Here is a 19,596-nt window from a genome sequence, read left to right on the forward strand (position 1 = left end):
GAAGACGTCTACATGGTTTGGTCATGTGAAGAGGAGACCAAACATGATCATAATCCTACATATCTTAGATTGGCAGGTTAATGGAAGGAGTAGAAGGAGATGTTAATGGAAGGAGTAGAAGGAGAGGTATGCCATTGAAAACTTGGATAAATGTGGTTAAAGATGATATCTTAGATCTTGGTTTAACAGATGACATGTGGAAAATCGCGTAGTTTGGAGAATTAATATCCATGTAACCGACTCCGCAACTAGCGAGGATGTGCTATGATGATTATGATGATTGTGTCTCATATTCACTCTTCCAAGGGTTTCTTGCTTTGTATTGAAAAATTTGAAGAGAATGTGTTCAAATCAAATGCAGTTAAATTTAGACATTTTTAAAATTATGAGATTGTAAACCATCTATGTTCAAAAAGCTTTGTATCGTTATTTTTAATGAACAGTGGTGGGTAACTCAAATTAGTGATTTATCGCTCTCATTCTTTTCTGGTCATGTTTTAAATTTGTATTGTCTTGGAATTAAGTTTTGTTGTACTTGTATTAGAATTGATTAATGTATTTGGATGGCAATATGCTCGGCCAAAATGGTGTTCCTTTTGGATATTTTGTCATCATGCAAGTGATTGTTCTTCATCTGCCACACATTTTTTTGGTTTTATAGTTATAATTGTAAATAGTTTCTGATTACGTTCATCATCTGCCGTTATTTTTTGTATCAGATTAAGAAGCTTGATTCAGCAAGCAGAAGAGTGAGTACATTAGCAGGTACAGGAAAGGCTGGGTTCAAGGATGGATCCGCCTTGGTGGCTCAGGTAGAAAATCATCCTTTCAATTTTCTCTCTTGGGCTGGTTCCATCTAGTTCCGTGACAATAAGTAGATAAAACGTGAATAGAAACTATTTACTCCATGATCATAGTTAGCATGGAAAATAACCAATTATAGTTATATGCGGTGGTGGTTCACATCATTGCTAACCAAAACCTTTTTTTATGTGAATTGATTATATACAACAAACGAGATAAAAACTTGATCTAGGAGTCCTGTTATGATAGTGTAGTGAAGTTTAAAACAGTAGAAAAGTTAGTGAAGAGAGCGGAATAGTAGAAAATATGATACCTCGGGGAGAAACCAGAACTTTGAGTGGCTAAGTTTTATGTTAAAAAACTTATTGATAAAAATTCAAGGGACGAGATATCCTTCTATGCTATATTATAGTCTCTTGGTGTTTGTGTTTTTTATTTCTTAAATACCAATCTCACTAATAATAATTCAAAAAACTAAAATTGATTATATGTTATCTAACAGAGAGCGATATATTATATTTTAGTATTTAGATTTTGTTTTAGAAACATTTGTATAAAAGATTAATTGAATAAATAAATTATTTTTCACTTTTTAAATAGGTTGAAAAGTTAGCTTGTTTATAATAGTTTCACAAGTGTGGTGTAATTATTTGAAATTTAATTTATGCCAATGTCACTATATGTTATCAAAAATAAATAATTGATTCATTACTCGGATCCTAAAGATTGAGATTTCATAACCCATATTAACATAGAACAGATAACTTAAATACATAACTCAACAAGGAAGTGGGCTAGCCTTGGCTGGCCCACTACTGTGGTCCATCTCTGTAGCTCATTGTGCATAGTTTGTTCGTGTGGACTGGGCCGAGGCATGACCCTATGCATGCTTCTACTGTTCATAAATCATTTATAACAAATAACACCCACCTTAATCATCCATGTTTTCCAGTGCTTTCTTTGCAGCAACTTTGAATCATTAATATTAGTTCCCACTAAATTACAGCTTCCTGAGCCTTCAGGACTTGTTGAAGCTGGATATGGTAGATTCTGTCACCATCCTTTAAACTTATTGTATTTATTGAATTGTTGCCTAATATATCATCAAAAGCTTATGTATGGACCACACATCAAATAAATCCATTTGTAGATGTTTATATTCAACAAGGACAAACTTCGACAAACTTTTAAGAAATTTAAATACTCTTTGAGTCGGATCTGCCCTAAAATTAAAAAATATCGAGATAACAACCTCTTTGACACGAATATTTAAGAGCTCTGATTTTAAATGTTAGAAACAAAATGTACGGCCCATGGTCGCTACCACTTTTGAGCCTGCAATCAGATCCCTTGTAACGTACCGTATTTTTAAAATACTTAAAATCTGCGAAAAATAAAATTTTTCTTAAATAAATAATAAACTTTCAAATTGCGATAAAAATAATTTTGCTCGTCTAAAATATTTGAAATAAAACTACAATCAAAGTTTGCAAAAGCACTAGTTTAAACATCGTAAAGTAATTCCGTGAAAATCAGAGTATTTGATACGTGCATAAAAATTTTTTAAAACGTAAGCGGTCCTCGGGTTTAGCCTCCGCGCAGTTCGAGCCAACTCACTGATCCCCACCTCTCGTCTCCTCGTACTCGTCCTCACCTGCATCGATCAAGTCTACTGAGTCTAAAGATTCAACATGTATAAACTGAGAATAACAAATAATACATAATAAAACCACGTGCATTTTAAAGTAGACAATACATACTTAAACTTGAACGTACATACATAAACATAGACGTGCCATCGTTTCATAAAATTTTTCATAAACATACTTGGATCATACATACTTGAGCATACATAAACATCATCATTTTGCGTAGAGATATGTTTCAAAGCAAGTGACTCATACATAAATGTGCCTGATCAGACTAAACCACAGTACTGGGCTGGCAGGGATGTCCACTACCAATTACATGAGATCCCCGGTCATGCTTTAATGGGTGGATTGGTCCCTGGTCATGCTTTACCACTTTCCAATCCTGATCTAAACCCGGTCATGCTTTACCGGGGTGAAGAGGTCCCCGGCCACGTTCACCGGCTTCCAAACCTGTTCATAAGTGGTCACAAGACATTTCGCATACCTAAAAAACGTAAACATTTTTTTTTGCATGTCGAACATACTTACATGGCGTTGAGGGATTCGTTGGATCTCACCTGGGGCCACTGCTGCACATACTAACACAATTTCAATCACTTAATTTCCATAACTTAGATGTAATAGCCGTGCTCACCACTGAATTAAACAATTGACTTATGACGTTCTAAATCACTCGGAACTTGACCTCGTTTAATCATCATACTAAATCATGTCATCGAACCCCGAACAATCTATATATGAAGTGTGAACATTTCCCCGAACATGGAAGACATGGACCTAGAATAGTGGGTTAAAAATCATGGACAAGCGCAAGGCACTAGCAGGGCCGCAGCTCTAGCTCTACGGCGCCACAATGCGTCTAGGCACTAGCAGGGCCGCAGCTCTAGCGCTACGGCGCCACAAGGGCAGTGCCGCGGCACTAGGCTTGCGAAAGCCGGGCGCTGCAGTGCTCCTATAGAGCGCTCAAAGAACAAAATTTGATTCTAACACTATGCCATGCCCAATCGACTCGAACCAACACCTCGAGACCCATCCTAGGACGTTATGACAATGATTCAAACTCACACAAATGCCACAAAAAAACAATGCACAACATGCTTTGCAACACAACCTATAAACACGAATTTCTGACGCAAAATGCTTCCTATGACTTCTAATGCAACCAAGTGCTTAACGACACGAAACGAAAAACCAAAATATATCTGAACAACATACACAATATACCTAAACACAGCAGTGATCACCCGACGGTTTCCAACGAAGCCTGCAACAAAGAATTCTCAAGGACACGTGAAGAACATATTTTAAAAACGTCACAGTTTGAGCAGTCCCACGAAAATGATCATAACTCACTCGTTTCTTGTCCAAAAATTACGAATTTACTGTCAAATTGAAGGTAACGAAAAGTACTACATTTTATACGTAGAAAACTTTTCCAGAAAATCGACCAAAAAGTACAGTACACGAAATGACAGCAACATCCGGTTTTGAGATCTAAAGACTTTCAAAAATTGTTTCCAAGGTTTTTGCTCAAACTTTTGCATAACAAACATGAATTTTACACGCAATAAACATCAAAACATATACTATGACAAGATCGATGCAAAAACGAAAGAATATACGTGCCTTTGATCTTTAAAACTCACGATAAGGCGTATAACAAAGCGACGCGCTATGGGAAGCGATCCAGGCGACTTGAGGCATGATTTTGCTGCTAAAATCAACGTGTGGATGCTGAAATAATTTGAAGAGGAAGGTGGCCGCTGGAAAAAGAACTAAAAACCCAAACAAATTCTCTCCAAAAAGAAATGAAAGGGTGCAAGAGATGTGTGTGTGTATAACCTGTGTGTGTGTGCAAAAGTGTGCGTGCGTGTTTTTTAGTTAATTAGGGGATTAAAATTTGCTTAATTAATAATTAACAAGCTATTTAAATGTTACTCCACAATAATTTACCAAAAATCCCCTAATTAAAATAAAATACACAATTGATAAACTTTAAAAGTTTAAATCTTAAAATCACTTAATAAATTAAATTAATATTTTTTAAAAAATATGCTAGAAACTTAATAAATCATTTAAAATGCTAGAAACTTAATAAATCATTTATGATTAAATATGCTACGATAGCACAACACACCTAATCTATCGTTACTCATGTATCAAGCGTTCATGACAATTACGGATAACTGAATTCATGGATAACAGTAAAAAATCCTATATTGAATTAAATTGTCAGATTAATCGATATACAATATTCATGTAATTAAATCATAAATCGACAAATACTTGGACGAACAAAAATATTAAATCTAAGCACAAATACCTCACAATGATAAATTAAACAGTAAAAACAACCCTTAAATTAGACTAGAAAATTAGCCAAGCATGGCTCGATTTACAATCTCCATAAAAAATAAATAAAGATAGGGAAAGTACTAGAATCTTGGAGAAAAATTGAGAAAAAATCATGCGCCCCTTTCTTTTCCTTCTCTCTGCATGAATTGTTGGAGAGGTTGGAGAAAATCTGATTCTGCTCCTCCCCTTGTTACGTGAATGGAGTAGGAAAAAAAAAAGAAATAATTTTTGGGTCCAAAAATATAAAAGCCCAATAAAATAAAATAAAACCTAATCACTTAAATCTAAAAGATATTAAGAAATATCCACTTAGAATATAGAGTTTTTTTATGGAAAAAACTCTATCTTCTATTTATTCCTTGATATGAAAATTCATCAACTCTCATTAGGCAGCCGATGAGTAATCACAAGGCATGATCACGTCTTGTCCAAAAACCACTTCTGAATTTTTCTGCTTCAAGTCTTCCACTAAGATCAAATCGGCAACTTTAATCGTGATATAAAATCACTCTTTTAGCCCAGATTTATCGCAAGAGCAGAAAACTTCTTGCCTACAATAAAATCACCAAAAAATGTGTCAATTAAGCACGTTAAGAGTGGTAACAACGAGAGATATGACAACAAAAATGCAAATTATTATGAGCCTATCAAATCTCCCACACCTAAACCATGCTTGTCTTCAAGCATAAAAGAGCTCAATTCATATCTCAACTCATTATCATCTTTCTGCTTCATTTACTTGTCCGTAAAATATTTTTTAATGCACCAAAGCAATTTAATTGTTAAGCATCTAACATATCAACATTGTGAACAACTGCTACTATCCGAATGTGTAGAAATAAAAATGCATAGGGTCCAAACACTCCTCACAGGATTCGCTCATTTCATCACTCGTAAGTGTCTAGGTATGTATCAAGGAGCTCTCATGTCAAAACACTGAAATTTTTTTACGGAATTGAAGAAATCATACGCATTTTTCACAAAGACAATTGCATCCGAATAATATCATCTTCAATCTCATTATAACATTCAAGAGCATTTTTTTTTCTTCGTTCCTTTTATTTTCCATCTCATTCCGCCTTTTCATTTTCTCTTAGTGATTTTTTTCTCTCTTTTTTTTATCTTTTTTTTTTCTATTTATTTTTTTATTTCTTTTGCATAAGAAGTTTTTTTTGAGACAAAGACTTCGAGCATTAATCACTCGATCACAACAATTTGCACTTTCTTGCCTCAAAGCGATGCTAAATGCGGAAAGTTTGTATGATTCTCCAATTCAGGGTTCAAATAGAGGAATAACCAACAAAAGGGATTTATCATGGCTTGTAATGTGGCTATTTTCCAAAGAATAGGCTCAGGCTCGAACTTGGCTCACTAAAGGGTAAATGAATCAGGGTAGGCTCAAAAGAATGACGCTGATAATGCGAAAGAAAACGGTTTGAACATAATCTCCTTTACTTTTGTTTGTGCACCTACTCCATCAAAAGGTGTCAACAAAGACATATATAACAATGCAAGTTCTAGAAAAATCAACAATGCATGACCAACACACAATCAAATAAAATGGAGCATGATATAATGTTTGCTCATAGGCTCAAAGCTCACCAAAGAAAACGGTATGTGTGCTAGACCCCATACACTTTTCATTTCAACACATCATCAAGAGCAACTTCCCATAAATGCAGCAGTAAAAATGCAAAATCAGTTGCACACAAAGAAAACATCAGTTTTTTTTATTTTTCATAGACTCGCATCAGAGGCATTCAAGATTCAAATGAGAGAGATAACGAATAAACACTAAATGTTTTATGGATCAAACAACTTCACTCTGCCGTACTCTCTCTTCCTCTTTTTATTTTCTTTTTTTTCCGAATAAACTAGCAAAAAAATGGAAGTCGAAACTAGAAATAAGGCTATATACCCCCTCCCACACCTTGACGTGGCAATGTCCTCAATGACACAAAAAGTAGATGCACAACGCAGACAGAAAAAACGCAAGTGAAATTAGAGGACTCCCCTGAAATTGTTGGGCATCGTAGAACAAGGCGTCCTATTGCTGTGGCGGGGGGAATTGTGCGTCGAATCCCATGTGTTTGTAAAACACCAACTGATTTTGTTCCATACGGTTTAAACGCTGCGTGATTTCATCAAGCTCCATGTCAAAACGTCGGCGAGGGGTTGTGGACGAAAAGGGTGGAGGCTCACGTGAATCCAAAGGCTCGGGCAAGTCATCCGATTCATAGTGGGCATGGTTGGAATGTGCCACTGCAGTACCTGGTGGACAAAAAGAGAAGACTCCATGGAATTGTTCTATTAGTCACATATTTTCTAAACAACGCAAATCCAAAGGCTCCATAGAACAAGCGACGTGAAGATCATTATTACAGAGATCAATCAAATTCAAGTTAACAGCAAGTGCAGTGATCAAAGAACCAAGAATCAGATGACGTTTATGCGCGACCAAACCAACGAATTGGGAAACTAACCAATAGCCAAGATTCACTTTAATTCGGTTTTGCATACACCACAGGAAAACAAATTAAGCTTTCTTCAACACATCCGCACAATACTTACGACCCGAAAAAGTGAAAGCAAAGAACCTGTGAATATATTTCCATGCTGGTTTATGTAGATGATAATCTTTGGATTTACTTGGGTCGTAGTCGTTTTGTGTGGAACAAGTGCGATAGAAAGCAATGGAATTAAATTGATCATGAAAATCACATGCACTAGTCAAATACTCGTCAGTGTGTGCAAAGTCCTCGGTGGTAAAACCAAAAGCAATATTAAGTTCAATGATCGAAAATTTGAAAGTGTTACCCATTAACCTAAATTGGACTACCCCTGGGCTGGAGAGCGTGAAGTTGTCAGGTTATATGAATAATCCGAACGTTGCATAAAACTCACGCATAAGTTCAATATAGGCAGGGCAAGTGATTGAAAAGTAAGGAGCACACCCAATATTGTTGATTAACTCAAACACCTCTGTTTGAATATTTAAAACCTCCAACGTCGGGTGATGAATATATTTGCTGGGGATAATTTGTTTTTGACATAATGATTTATACCTATCCTTTTCAGTTTTCCTATTGAAGGTTAAATGTCCGTGCAAATCCGAATCGGCAGGTGGTAGGACGTTCATCCTCTTTCCCATTCTAGCCCTTTTTTCACCCCGATGAAGGTGTGTTGGAATGATCGTGAGCTGATCACGACGAAGAACTTGGGGTGCCGACTTTCTTATGCGATTCTTGAGAACCCCGATCCATTCTATCAACAAATTATACTACTCCACACGATTATCCCACAACCAACAACAGATATGAGTCACAAACACAAATACAGCAAGTAATAATAGGCGCACACAACGATATCCAATTGCTAGTGGAAAGAATAATTGAACAAGGCACTGTATAAACACCAATAATCGAAATAGGAGAGGGGTAGGAAGGATATCACCTAGAGTGGTGTGGCGGCTGTGCGAGATGCGGCGGTGGGATGTTACTAGTGATTGAGCGAGAGGATGGCCGTTCAAAGGTGGGAGATGCGGTCGGTGTTCCGTGCAGTGTTGTGGAACGGAGCTGCGAGATGGTGTGGTGAAGAGATGGTGCTGTGCGAAGTGGGCTGGTGCGAAGATGAAAGTGTTGCGCCGTGTCCTGGTGTGCAGAACCGAGAGATGGAGGTTGATGGAGGAGAAGAGACCGCCCGCGAGAAATTGAGAAGGGGGAACAATAATAGGGTAAGGAAAGTGTCAACTCTCGTTCAATCACTAGTAACATCCCACCGCCGCATCTCGCACAGCCGCCACACCACTCTAGGTGATATCCTTCCTACCCCTCTCCTATTTCGATTATTGGTGTTTATACAGTGCCTTGTTCAATTATTCTTTCCACTAGCAATTGGATATCGTTGTGTGCGCCTATTATTACTTGCTGTATTTGTGTTTGTGACTCATATCTGTTGTTGGTTGTGGGATAATCGTGTGGAGTAGTATAATTTGTTGATAGAATGGATCGGGGTTCTCAAGAATCGCATAAGAAAGTCGGCACCCCAAGTTCTTCGTCGTGATCAGCTCACGATCATTCCAACACACCTTCATCGGGGTGAAAAAGGGCTAGAATGGGAAAGAGGATGAACGTCCTACCACCTGCCGATTCGGATTTGCACGGACATTTAACCTTCAATAGGAAAACTGAAAAGGATAGGTATAAATCACTATGTCAAAAACAAATTATCCCCAGCAAATATATTCATCACCCGACGTTGGAGGTTTTAAATATTCAAACAGAGGTGTTTGAGTTAATCAACAATATTGGGTGTGCTCCTTACTTTTCAATCACTTGCCCTGCCTATATTGAACTTATGCGTGAGTTTTATGCAACGTTCGGATTATTCATATAACCTGACAACTTCACGCTCTCCAGCCCAGGGGTAGTCCGATTTAGGTTAATGGGTAACAGTTTCAAATTCTCGATCACTGAACTTAATATTGCTTTTGGTTTTATCACCGAGGACTTTGCACACACTGACGAGTATTTGACTAGTGCATGTGATTTTCATGATCAATTTAATTCCATTGCTTTCTATCACGCTTGTTCCACACAAAACGACTACGACCCAAGTAAATCCAAAGATTATCATCTACATAATCCAGCATGGAAATATATTCACAGGTTCTTTGCTTTCACTTTTTCGGGTCGTAAGTATTGTGCGGGTGTGTTGACGAAAGCTTAATTTGTTTTCCTGTGGTGTATGCAAAACCGAATTAAAGTGAATCTTGGCTATTGGTTAGTTTCCCAATTCGTTGGTTTGGTCGCGCATAAACGTCATCTGATTCTTGGTTCTTTGATCACTGTACTTGCTGTTAACTTGAATTTGATTGATCTCTGTAATAATGATCTTCATGTCGCTTGTTCTATGGAGCCTTTGGATTTGCGTTGTTTAGAAAATATGGGACTAATAGAACAATTCCATGGAGTCTTCTCTTTTTGTCCACCAGGTACTGCAGTGGCACGTTCCAACCATACCCACTATGAATCGGATGACTCGCCCGAGCCTTTGGATTCACGTGAGCCTCCACCCTTTTCGTCCACAACCCCTCGCCGACGTTTTGACATGGAGCTTGATGAAATCACGCAGCGTTTAAACCGTATGGAACAAAATCAGTTGGCGTTTTACAAACACATGGGATTCGACCCACCATTCCCCCCGCACAGCAATAGGACGCCTTGCTCTACGATGCCCAACAATTTCAAGGGAGTCCTCTAATTTCACTTGCGTTTTTCTGTCTGCGTTGTGCATCAAATTTTTGTGTCATTGAGGACATTGCCACGTCTAGGTGTGGGAGGGGGTATATAGCCTTATTTCTAGTTTCGACTTCAGTTTTTTCCTTTTTTTGCATGTCTATTCGAAAAAAAAGAGGAAGAGAGAGTACGGCAGAATGAAGTTGTTTGATCCATAAAGCATTTAGCGTTTATTCGTTATCTCTCTCATTTGAATCTTAAATGCTTCTGATGCGAGTCTATGAAAAAAACTGATGTTTTCTTTGTGTGCAACTGATTTTGCATTCTTACTGCTACATTTATGGGAAGTTGCTCTTGATGATGTGTTGAAATGAAAAGTGTATGAGGTCTAGCAGACATACCGTTTTCTTTGGTGAGCTTTGAACCTATGAGCAAACATTATATCATGCTCCATTTTATTTGATTGTGTGTTGGTCATGCATTGTTGATTTTTCTAAAACTTGCATTCTTATACATGTCTTTGTTGACACCTTTTGATGGAGTAGGTGCACAAACAAAAATAAAGGGGATTAGGTTCAAACCGTTTTCTTTCGCATTATCAGCGCCGTTGTTTTGAGCCTACTCTGATTCATTTACCCTTTAGTGAGCCAAGTTCGAGTCTAAGCCTATTCTTTGGAAAATAGCCACATTACAAGCCATGATAAATCCCTTTTGTTGGTTATTCCTCTATTTGAACCCTGAATTGGAGAATCATACAAACTTTCCGCATTTAGCATCGCTTTGAGCCAAGAAAGTGCAAATTGTTGTGATCAAGTGATTAATTCTCGAAGTCGTCGTCTCAAAAAGAAACTTATTATGCAAAAGAATAAAAAAATAAATAGAAAAAAAAGATATAAAAAAAAGAGAGAAAAAAAATCACTAAGAGAATGAAAAGGCGGAATGAGAAGGAAAATAAGAGCAATGAAGAAAAAAATGCTCTTGAATGTTGTAATGAGATTGAAGATGTTATTATTCGGATGCAATTTTCTATGTGAAAAGTGCGTATGATTTCTTCAATTCCGTAAACCCATTGTGCCTTCTTTCCTACCTGACCTCTAGCCACGGTACAACCCATTTACAGCCCTTGTTTGTACATTTTAATTCATTCATTTGGTGGAGGATGTGATATATTTGCAAGCTTATGGGAAAAAAATTTCAGTGTTTTGACATGAGAGCTCCTTGATACATACCTAGACACTTACGAGTGATGAAATGAGCGAATCGTGTGAGGAGTGTTTGGACCCTATGCATTTTTATTTCTACACATTCGGATAGAAGCAGTTGTTCATAATGTTGATATGTTAGATGCTTAACAATTAAATTGCTTTAGTGCATTAAAAAATATTTTACGGACAAGTAAATGAGGCAGAAAGATGATAATGAGTTGAGATAATGAATTGAGCTCTTTTATGCTTGAAGACAAGCATGGTTTAGGTGTTGGAGATTTGATAGTCTCAAATAGTTTGCATTTTTGTTGTCATATCTACTCCCTATCTTTATTTATTTTTTATGGAGATTGTAAACCGAGCCATGCTTTGCTAATTTTCCTGATTTAAGGGTTGTTTTTACTGTTTAATTTATCATTGTGAGGTATTTGTGCTTAGATTTAATATTCTTGTTCGTTCAAGTATTTGTCGATTTATGATTTAATTACATGAATATTGTATATCGATTAATCTGACAATTTAATTCGATATAGGAATTTTCTACTGTTATCCATGAATTGAGTGATCCGTAATTGTCATGAACGGTTGGTACATGAGTAGCGATAGATTAGGTGTGTTGTGTTATCATAGCATACTTAATCTAAATAATTCAACAAAACTCGATCTATCAATTGCAGCTATCTCGGTTGTAAGATTTTATGATTAACTGTTTTCACAAAACCAAAATACTATTTTTAATTAATATGGAACGCTATTGTGCCAAGTTAGTTATTGATAAGTTTTGACGAGATGCTGGGTTCGGTCAATTAATTTAGGAAAACACAAGAATTTTAGCGGCTATCCCTATAATTCTAAGGTTAATACCTTCAATTGATTATACCCAGATCGTAGATCTATCTTAGAGGACACTGTAGCTCCCTGCAACTGATCGAACAAGTCCTCGATCCTTGGTAGTGGGTATTTGTTTTTGATTGTTACCTTGTTCAATTCTCGGTAATCGATACACAACCTCATGCTCTCATCTTTCTTCTTTACGAAGAGCACTGGTGCGCCCCATGGTGAGAAACTAGGGTGGATGAATTCTTTGTCTAGGAGTTCCTGGATTTGCTGCTTGAGCTCTAACATCTCTATTGGCCCTCGGTGCCTTAGAGATTGGCACAGTGCCTGGCACAAGGTCAATGACAAACTTCACCTCTCTCTCTGGTGTAAGGCCTGTGACGTTATCAGGGAAAACGTCAGGAAAATATCTGACTACTGGTACATCAGATATTGACGGAGTGGGTATGTTAGGTACGGAAATAATACTGGCCAAGAAAGCCTGACACCCCTTGTGAATTAGTCTTTGTGCCTGCATGCAAGAGATCATGTGAGGGAAACTTCTCCATCTGTCTGGCTAAAAAAAAAAACTGCTCCATGCCCAACGGTCTTACCAACACTGACCTTTTCTGAAAGTCAATCAGAACTCTGTTATTTGTCAGCTAGTCCATTCCCAAGATGATATCAAACTCTGGCATCGGCAACACAATCAAATGGGCATACACTAGGTGACCCTGCAGTTCAAAGTCAATGTCTCTTACCACGCTAGTAGCTGATAACTCTTCCCCTGATGGGAGTGTCACTGAATAGTTCACGTCGAGTCCAATGGACTTGACATCTAGATGATTAGCGAATGTCTCCGAGATAAAAGAGTGAGTGGCCCCGGAATCTATCAAGGCCTTCGTGGCGACTCTCTTTATGAAGATATTTTCTGAGAGGCATTAGCACAACACACAAAAACTTATATCCCAAATACAAATCTTAACCTCATGCATAATTGGAAATTTCTATCCCAAGTCACCAAAAATACAATACAACACACTAATAATCCCAAAACAAATTCGAAACATGCATAGCAAAAAAATAATACGGTGCTGAATTAAATAGGTTACCAGTCAGAAGAATCGTGTCTGGGTTCGCCTCCTCAGCCTGCGTGGTGAACACTCTCCCCTGGGTCGGCTGCCTCCACTGCGGGCAGTCCTTAACATATGATCACTGGCTCCACACTTGACGCATTTGCCCGATCTCCATAAACACGGTCCCGCATGCTGGCGGTTGCACATCGGACACACCGGGTACTCACCAGGCCTTTGAGGAGCCTTCTTCTGCGGAATAGGACTTTTGCCTTTTGGCGGTCCTTGAAACGGCCTCTTCCCCTGCTGCCCCTGGAAAGGGCTCTTAAACTGCTGCTGCTGAGGTGCCTAATAGGTCCTCTTGCCCTGGCTGTCATCTCAATGTCTTTCTGATCCTGCTCTACTGCCAAGGCTCTCGACACGGCGATAGCATAGGTGGTAGGACCAGCAACTCTCACATCACGGCGCAAGATCGATCACAAACCATCAATAAAATGCCTCAGCTTCTCCCGAGCATCATTACGAAGTGACACCTCCTCCCAAACTTCTTGACAAATTCTGCCACGCTGATGTCTCCCTGTCGCAACGTCATGAACTCCCTGGTCAGGCGGGAGCGTACTTCCTCAGTGAAGTACTTGGAGTAGATGACCTCCTTAAAACTATCCCAAGTCAGTGTTCGCAAATTCACTGACACAGATACGCTCTCCCACCACAGTCTGGCGTCTCCTGTCAGCAGGAAAGTGGAACACCTGACCCTGTCTGCATCCTGCAGCTCCATGAAAGAAAAAATTACCTCGATGGACTTAATCCATCCCTCAGCTATAATCGGGTCAGTAGTTCCCGAGAACTCCTTCGGGTCCATCGTCCTGAACCTCTCATACACAGCCTTTGGCCTGGGCCTAGCCCCTGCATCAACTGCAACATTGTTCCCCGCAAACTGTGCGAAGAACTGAGTCATTCCTGCAAGCATCTGGGCTTGCATATCTGGGGGTGGACGAGGAGGAGTGGCCCTTTCCCCATCCCGAGCCTCTCTATCCTCATCCCCTGCTCCACGCACAATCCTACGTCTAGGAGGCATACTATTCCAAAATTTACTCATGCGTAAACCAACATGCAATAACATAATATCAATATCATAATATGCACGTAATTTGAACTTAAAACATGTACATGCGGAAATCATGACTTGATGCTTACTACATGAAAGAATGTAAAACTTTAAAACTTACAGACTTGAGGTGTGACTTCGTGAGCTTCTCGCAACCGGCAGTAGGCATAACCCTTTACGAGAACACCGTTCTGATACCAACTGTAACGTACCGTACTTTTAAAGCTACTTAAAATTTGCGGAAAATAAAAATTTTTCTTAAATAAATAATAAACTTTCAAATTGCGATAAAAATAATCTGCTCGTCTAAAATATTTGAAATGAAACAACTACAACCAAAGTTTGCAAAAACGCTTGTTTAAACATCGTAAAGTAATCCCATGAAAATCAGAGTATTTGATACGTGCATAAAAATTTCTTAAAACGTAAGCGGTCCTCGGGTTTATCCTCCGCGCAGTCCGAGCCAACTCACTGATCCCCACCTCTCCTCTCCTCGTACTCATCCTCACCTGCATCGATCAAGTCTAGTGAGTCTAAAGACTCAACATGTATAAACTGAGAATAACAAGTAATACATAATAAAACCACATGCATTTTAAAGTAGACCATACATATTTAAACTTGAACGTACATACATATTCATAGACGTGCCATCGTTTCATAAAACTTTCATAAACATACTTGCATCATACATACTTGAACATACATAAATATCATCATTTTGCGTAGAGATATGTTTCAAAGCAAGTGACCCATACATAAATGCGCCTGATCAGACTAATCCACAGTACTGGGCTGGCAGAGATGTCCACTACCACATACATGAGATCCCCGGTCATGCTTTACCGGGTGGATTGGTCCCTGGTCATGCTTTACCGCTTTCCAATCCTGATCTAAACCCAGTCATGCTTTACCGGGGTGGAGAGGTTCCCGGCCACGTTCACCGGCTTCCAAACCCGTTCATAATTGGTCACAAGACATTTCGCATACCTCAAAAACGTAAACATTTTCTTTTTGCACGTCGAACATACTTACATGGCGTTGAGGGATTCGTTGGATCTCACCTGGGGCCACTGCTGCACATACTAACACAATTTCAATCACTTAATTTCCATAACTTAGATGTAATAGCCGTGCTCACCACCGAATTAAACAATTGACTTATGACGTTCTAAATCACTCGGAACTTGACCTCGTTTAATCATCATACTAAATCATGTCATCGAACCCCGAACAATCTATATATGAAGTGTGAACATTTCCCCGAACATGGAAGACATGGACCTAGAATAGTGGGTTAAAAATCATGGACAAGCGCCTAGGCGCTGGACATTGCTGCGCTGTGGCGCTGCCTAGCGCCGGCAGCGCTGCAGCTCTAGGCTTGCGAAAGCCGGGCGCTACGGCGCTCCCATAGAGCACTGCGGCGCTAACTCTGCGCAAACTCGGCCTCAAAGAACAAAATTTGATGCAAACACTATGCCATGCCCAATCGACTCGAGCCAACACCTCGAGAGCCATCCTAGGAGGCTATGGCAATGATTCAAACTCACACAAATGCCCCAAAACAACGACGCACAACATGCAATGCAACACAACCCATAAACACGAATTTCTGACGCAAAATGCTTCCTACGACTTCTAATACAACCAAATGCTTAACGAAACGAAACGAAAAACCAAAATATATCTGAACAACATACACAATATATCTAAACACAGCATTGATCACCCGGCGGTTCCCAACGAAGCCTGCAACAAAGAATTCTCAAGGACACGTGAAGAACATATTTTAAAAACGTCACAATTTGAGCAGTCCCACGAAAATGATCATAACTCACTCGTTTCTTGTCCAAAAATTACGAATTTACTGTCAAATCGAAGGAATCGAAAAGTACTACGTTTTATATGTTGAAAACTTTTCCAGAAAATCGACCAAAAAGTACAGTACACGAAATGACAGCAACATCCGGTTTTGAGATCTAAAGACTTTCAAGAATCGTTTCAAACGTTTTTGCTCAAACTTTTGTATAACAAACATGAATTTTTACGCACAATAAATCAAAACATATACTATGACAAGATCGATGCAAAAACGAAAGAATATACATGTCTTTGATCTTTAAACCTCACGATACGGCGAATAACGAAGCGACGCGGTGCGGGAAGCGATCCGGGCGACTTGAGGCACGATTTTGCTGCTAAAATCAACGTGTGGATGCTGAAATAGTTTGAAGGGGAGGGTGGCTGCTGGAAAAAGAACTAAGAACCCTAACAAATTCTCTCCAATTACTTAGAGTAACATTTGTTTAATTTTTGGTAAATTAGTGTGGAGTAACATTTTTGGTAAATTTTAGGGGAATAAAATTTGTTTAATTAATAATTAACAAGCTAATTAAATGTTACTCCACACTAATTTACCAAAAATCCCCTAATTAAAATAAAATACACAATTGATAAACTTTAAAATTTTAAAAACATAAATAATTTAAAATAATCTCAATTTATAAATCATGCAGCGTTAAAAATAATTCTAAACTTAAATAAATAATTTAACAATTTAAATAAATGCATGGATTATACGTGTACTGATTTTTGGGTTCTACATCCCTCGTGGTAGCCCATGGTGCCCTTACTCACAGAACTCTCCACCCCTGGCAGTGGAGTTCGTGTCTCCTCGAGTCTCGAATCCAAAACCTCCAGACTAAGTAATTGAATTAAAAGGACTTGGGACCAATTGAGGAATCACATATCTCATGGTAGCTCATAGCACACTTACTCACATAACTCTCCATCCCTGTAGTGGAGTTTGTGCCTCCCCAAGTCTCTACTATCCCAATTCGTAACAAGTCTCATTAATATAAGTACTTAGCATGGAGGTCTTGGGTTCGAGACTTGGGGAGATATGAACACTCCACTATCAGGGGTGGAGTGTTCTGTGAGTAAGTGTGTCATGGGCTACCACGAAAGATGTGATTGCAGGCCCAAAAAGAGGAGTGTCCTTGTCATGAGCCTTACACAAAACCTGATATTGCATTTGAAATCAAATAACTTCAGCATGTATCATTTATTGTATGACAAACCCGAGCATCGAATTAGATGATCCCATAACGAAAATGTTCTTTTTACATTGCTGCCTTTACTTTCAGAAAATTATCCATTTTATGCTTTTTTTACACCGTTCCAGAAAAAAAGGGTAATCTAATCAGTTACTGGCTTTGATCATGGACATGCTCAGGAAGATTATTCATAGCTGATACAAATAACAGCGTAATCAGATATGTAGACTTGAATGAAAAAGAACCAGTACTTCTTACGTCCAGCACCAAAATCAAAATTTGAAGCATCTAAGAAGGAGTTCTGAAGCTAACATAGAAACAGTCCCCATGGATGGAAGTTCAGCTACCGAGGGAAAACTATATCTGAAGATAATGGTTCCAGAAGTGTATCATTTGTCAAAGGTTCGATCGTGTGTTGGATTGCTAATTATGATTTTTCGGTGTTGTATGTTGTTTTGCTTATTACATGTTGATTCTTCTGCCCATGATGGCATTAAATTCATCATGCTTTCCATGGCATCACAGATGGGAAATATTTTGGCTAACATCGTGCACGCACTTCTTATGATCCCACGTTTTGCATTCATATGTTCATTAGCTGCACAAATCACATGTAGGAAGCACAAAGTAAATTTACCGTGGAAGCAGAACCGGAAAATGCAATCTCAGTTAACCCCTTGGATGGGAATATCAACAGGGAAGGATTTGCCATCATACAGTTCAAAAGATCCTCCCCTCTACCTTCCAAAAGTAAAATTTACTGCAAGGTATGCGTAACATTTTCTTTTTTCCCTTTTTTCATTGGTTTGCTCGATCGGATTCATTGTCTTTTCCTTCTGCAATGTTTCTATAATTGATAGGTGAGTGAAGATACTGAACTTTCAAATAGCATTTGGTTTTGTTAGTGGTTCTGTCATAAAAGCCTAGATTCAGCATATAATGGTGAATAAGGCTTTTATTAATTTAGAATAAAATTATCATCTTGTCTTATAGCTCAAAAATATCTTGGCATAAATATGAAATTTCTATTATAACTAAATTACAATAAAATCATTTCAAAAATGTATTATATTCTGCATAATATCGAATCGAATTTCAGAATATACTTATTTAGACCTCCTGCTTGCTATTCAGGTTTACTACTGCGAGGAAGATGAAGTTTGTCTGTACCAACCATTGATGTTTGAAGTATCATTTCAAGAGGCTCTTCGAGATGCTACCCCAGTCGAAATAACACTACCATACCTTGTAAAGCCTAAATCACCTACATTCGATTTGCCCAGCCTGCTTCCTTGATGAATCTATGAATGTACATCTATCTGCATTTTATTCCAGCAGACAGCAGCATATGTGATTCATTAAAAAATGGCATGTATAAACATATAAAACAGTAGCCAGTCAACAGTGTAAAGATCACAATGAGTTCTAGCATTGACCTTGTGTCTTATCATTTCTCACTCTCTTCCAAATTCTTGCTGGATTTTGAATGATCACTCCAACACATAATATGCTTTGTATTGGCTTACAACAGAAATCATTGGCTTCTTATTATCTAAATTCTAATACCAAGATTTAAGCATGTCGAGCGCAAATTTCAAGATGATAGAAAAAACTATGAGACTTGGATGTCTGTTATGGTCCCATGTTTGGATCATGTTATGAGATGATCATTAATGTATTTTGGATAGGGTTTTGAGGCGCATTTTGAGAGAACCTCGCGATCTCACGTTACTATTTAATTTTAGGATTCTGGATATTCTTATTCCATGCAACGATAGTCATTTAAATATAAAAAGACAATCGATTTGCCTAGCAAGAAATCTGCCGTAATTCATCTATCCATAGCTAGAATGCATGCAATATTAAAAAATGAAACTAAATAAAATCCTTCTAATTGATTCCTTATTTATGAATCTTCTACAACTTCATCCTTGATTTCAATGGATTGTCCTTAATTCTTACCCATTACAATGTCCTTTATGATTTTCAAAAGAAATTATAAGACAAATTACAATGCCTATTATGATTTTTTTGTCACTTATCAAACTTATCATCGATATAATTTTAATAGCTTGAATCCCATCATGGTTACTAAACTAGTTTTTATAAAACGATCAATGTTGTACATCATGGTTAGTAAACTCTTTTTTTCCCACAAAAATTAATCTTTACATCATATATAAAGTTCCTACCCCCATTCTAAAATCAATTATTCTGATTTTCATAATAGATGGAAGCATAAGTAAATTACTTGGATACTAATTTTGAGAATTTCAATTTCGATTGGATC

At 38.0% G+C, this 19,596-nt stretch overlaps 1 pseudogene; it reads left to right on the forward strand.

Moving 5' to 3' along the window:
• Nucleotides 1-18,828, forward strand: part of LOC142525852 (protein SUPPRESSOR OF QUENCHING 1, chloroplastic-like) — a 31,327-nt pseudogene extending 12,499 nt beyond the window's left edge.
• Nucleotides 18,829-19,596: the final 768 nt, after the last annotated feature.

Source organism: Primulina tabacum, chromosome 15 (assembly GCF_025594145.1).
Source record: "Primulina tabacum isolate GXHZ01 chromosome 15, ASM2559414v2, whole genome shotgun sequence".
Classification (NCBI taxonomy): domain Eukaryota; kingdom Viridiplantae; phylum Streptophyta; class Magnoliopsida; order Lamiales; family Gesneriaceae; genus Primulina; species Primulina tabacum.